The sequence below is a fragment of the Chionomys nivalis genome, chromosome 8 (genome assembly GCF_950005125.1).
Source record: "Chionomys nivalis chromosome 8, mChiNiv1.1, whole genome shotgun sequence".
In the NCBI taxonomy this organism is placed as follows: Eukaryota; Metazoa; Chordata; class Mammalia; order Rodentia; family Cricetidae; genus Chionomys; species Chionomys nivalis.
Genome location: NC_080093.1, coordinates 15,336,143 through 15,340,164, shown reverse-complemented (window position 1 = coordinate 15,340,164; position 4,022 = coordinate 15,336,143). Strand labels below are relative to the sequence as shown.

General features: G+C 46.3%; 1 pseudogene; it reads left to right on the top strand.

The window, feature by feature from the left end:
- The first annotated feature begins 1,385 nt into the window (after positions 1-1,385).
- LOC130880589 (60S ribosomal protein L36-like) lies at positions 1,386-1,685 on the top strand (annotated as a pseudogene).
- The last annotated feature ends 2,337 nt before the right edge of the window (positions 1,686-4,022 follow it).

Sequence of the window (4,022 nt, the reverse complement as noted above, 5' to 3'; positions counted from 1 at the left end):
GATGCCTCTGTGTGAAGCATACAGGTCTGGAAAACCAAGGAAGGGGGTACCTTGACTTTTGGGGGTTCAGGAGAGCTAAGGTGAAAGGAAGGAAGGGCTGGAGTTGGGCCACAGACTGCAAGACCTAGGCATGACATTGCCAGCCATCTGACATCAGGGCCTCAGCTTCTTTTGCTTATACAATGAGGACCATCAGAACAGCCCTGCTTGCTTGCTAGTGATGTAAGCAGGCCAGAAAAGAAGGCCTATGTGTTCAGGCGCTGCCGAAAGCACCACAAAGATGTGGCCATCAGCCTGTGACTGTGTCCTGTTGGGAAGCAGACCTGAAGCGACGCTCAAACCCCCTTCTTTTTCTAGAAGTCAGGTCAAGCTGGGTGGTGGGTGGGGTTGGGTGTAGAGACTTCTTTTCTTTTTCTTTTTTTAAAATTTAATTTAAGGGGCCTGGAGAGATGGCTCAGCGGTTAAGAGCACTGACTGCTCTTCCAGAGGTCCTGAGTTCAATTCCCAGGAACCACATGGTGGCTCACAGCCATCTATAATGAGATCTGGTGCCCTCTTCTGGCACGCAAGCATACATGGAAGCAATGTTGTATACATAATAAATAAATTTAAAAAAAAATTTAATTTAAATTTTTTGTTTCTTTTTGTTTTTTTTTGAGACAGGTTTTCTCTGTGTAGCCCTGGCTGTCCTAGAATGCCTTGATCTGTAGACCAGGCTGGCCTTGAACTCAGAGATCTGCCTGTCTCTGCCTCCTGAGTGCTGGGATCAAAGGCCTGTACCACCACTGCCCAGCTAAAGACTTCTTACTTCTTATAAGGAAATAAGGAGTTTGCACACTTCTGTGTCTTTCCAAGTGTAAGGGGGTCTGCAGCAGTGGAAATGACCTTGGAAAATGCTTGGAGGTGAACAATCTGGACAAGGACCTGGGAAGTAAGAAGAGGGTTTGTGACAGGGGAGGGGAAGAGTCGGAGAAGGGGTAGCAGTTCCTGGATCATGACGGGGTGTCTCTTTCTTCCTTGATGGGTCAATTCTTCCTTGCCCAAGTGTCCCTGCAGGGCCCATTCTGAGCCCCTCATCTGCTTCCCAGATGGGAAAGGGTGGGCTTTTAAAACTCTACACACCAAACATTGGTTCTGGGGATGGAGAGCTGGCTCAGTGGTTAATATCATTGACTATTCCAGAAGACCCAGGTTTAATTCCCAACACCCACATAATGGCACACAACCTTCCATAACTCCAGTTCCAGGGATCTGACTCTCTTTCTGAACTCTGAGGGCACCAGGCTTTCAGGCAAAAGACACAAAAATATTTAAAAGAAACAAATCATAATAATTAAAATAAAACAAGCAAAATAAGCTTCCTGTCGCGGCCGCCATCGGAGAGGAGCAGCCATGGCCCTGCGTTACCCCATGGCCGTGGGCCTCAACAAGGGCCACAAGGTGACGAAGAACGTAAGCCAGCCGAGGCACAGCCGGCGGCACGGGCGCCTCACAAAGCACACCAAGTTCGCGCGGGACATGATCCGGGAGGTGTGCGGCTTCGCGCCCTATGAGCGGTGCGCCATGGGAGCTGCTCAAGGTATCCAAGGACAAGCGTGTGCTCAAGTTCATCAAGAAGCGGGAAGCAGGAGGAGCTGAGCAACGTGCTGGCCGCCATGAGGAAGGCGGCGGCCAAGAAGGACTGATCCCCTCCCCGTTCTCAATAAACGTTGCTGTAGTGCAAAAAAAAAAAAAAAAAAAAAAAAAAAAAAAAAGCAAAATAAATAAAACATAGGTTCTAAGCCGCCCTTTATTTTTTGGCCCCCATTTTCCATTCTGCACCACTTACCACGAACCTACTCTTCCCAGAAATGGTTCCAAGAGCCAAAGGAAATCTGAGAGATGGTGGGGATGGCTGGGGCCTGCAGATGCTCCCACAGCCTCAGAAATTCTCCAGATCCATTCCCCTCCCCCCAAAGGAAAGGAAGTGAGAGAAAATGAGAAGATGCTCTCATGCAAGACTAGGGTGAGAGGATAAACTCTAAGGCAAGGTTCCTCTTGAGTTTCTTTCATGTCTGGATGTAGGAAACAGATCCAGCAGGATCTAACCAGGTAAAGGAGTCTATCCCAACGTGACTTGGAGAGTTCCAGTGTCCTGGCCTAGGCTCTCTTCTTGTACTTAAAGAGACCCCAAGACTATTAGATATAACAACCTTGGAGACCTGCAATAGGAATCATCAGAAACAGCAGTACTGTGGAGGAGACGGGAGCTTTGGAGACCTTAGGGGAACCCATACCCACTACAAGTTAGATTTTCAAGGAGCTTCTAATCACACAGCACTATCAGGACTGGGGAAGTGTCTCAGCGCTTAAGAGCACTGGCTGCTCCTCCAGAGGACCCGGGTTTGATTCCCAGCTCCCACATGGCAGCTCATGGCTGTCTGCAACTCCCTTTCCACCCTCACATAGACATACATCCAGGCAAAACACCAATGCACATCAAAATAAATCTTTTTTAAAAAAAGGAATATTTTCAGGATATGTTAAAAAAAATATCGTAGTTAATACAGATACAAAAATATAGTAGTCGATATCAAGTAGTTGACACAGAATGAGCCCATTTAAAGCAGGGTGTGTTAGTATAGTCCTATAACTTTGGGACTTGTGGCAGGACTGAGTTAAAGGTCAGTCTAGGATACATAGATTCTGTTTTAAAAATCTGGAGCAGGAGAGATGGTTCAGCATTTAAGACCTCTGGTCATCTTCCTCAGAAGACCTGAGTTCAATTTTCAGCACCTATATAGTACTCACATGATAGCTCACAATCATCTGTAACTCCATTTCCGGGGAACCTGATTCTTCTTTGGTGACCAGGCACACATGTGGCACACACACATAAAATAAAAATAAATAAATATGTTTTAAAATCTCATGCATGGAGCAAAAATAAATCCACATACTAAAAAAAGAAGAAAACTAGCAAAGTACAGAGAGTGATTGGGCTGTATGTGGCTTCCTTTATTTATTTATTTATTTATTTATTTATTTATTTATTTTTTGGTTTTTCGAGACAGGGTTTCTCTGTGGTTTTGGAGCCTGTCCTGGAACTAGCTCTTGTAGACCAGGCTGGTCTCGAACTCACAAAGATCCGCCTGCCTCTGCCTCCCAAGTGCTGGGATTAAAGGCGTGCGCCACCGCTGCTCCCTACCTTCTATCCTGAGGGGACAGAGATCCTGAGTCAGGCTCTGGTCAAAGGATGTATACCTTCTGCCTGGTGACAGATTCTGTCTACAGCTGCAGGAGACGAGTGAAGTGGCCTCGTGGCCAGTTCTGGGTTCAGTGAAGATTTATGGGGACGGGTCCAGGCCTGCAAGGCCCCTTCCTCTCCTTCCAGGACTCCGAGGACCATGAACTCTATCAGGAGTAGAAAGTAAGTGATCCAAGCTGGCATGGTGCCACACAGGGTCGGGCTAAGGATTTGGACCAAAAAGTCTCCATTAAACCTAGTTGTGGGCCAGTAAAAACCTAGCTACAAAATTCTAGCCCAACTTCAACTATTCAGTTACGTTAAAGTGGAGAAGAAAAGAGAAACACACAGAAGAAAGGCTTTTAGACTTTTTATTTGTGAGCACATGTCGGAGTTTACTTCAATCAAGAAACCTCTATGAGGACTAGTTAAGATTATCTCCTGGGAGAGGTGTTTTCAGGGATCATTGTTGCCATGGACAAAAATAAGGACTGAGTACACTCCTTCAAACACTTGCTCTCAGCAGGACAGACAGGGAACTGGTTTCTGAGAAGAAATCTGGATCCCATCATGCAGTTGTACCAACGAGTTCCACAGTAGCCCGGAATGGAGTATAACAAAGGTTTGTTTATTTGGGGATAAACTCACAGTAAGGATAGTGATTCACAGGCCTCTGTGTGCGCTGGGAACTGAAACCGAATCCAGCAGGAAAGAAGGCCATGAATGCTTTTGTCTTCACTTATAGTACATGAGACCAAAGTGGGCCGAGATCTTAAAGACTATTGGCTGAAGGAGT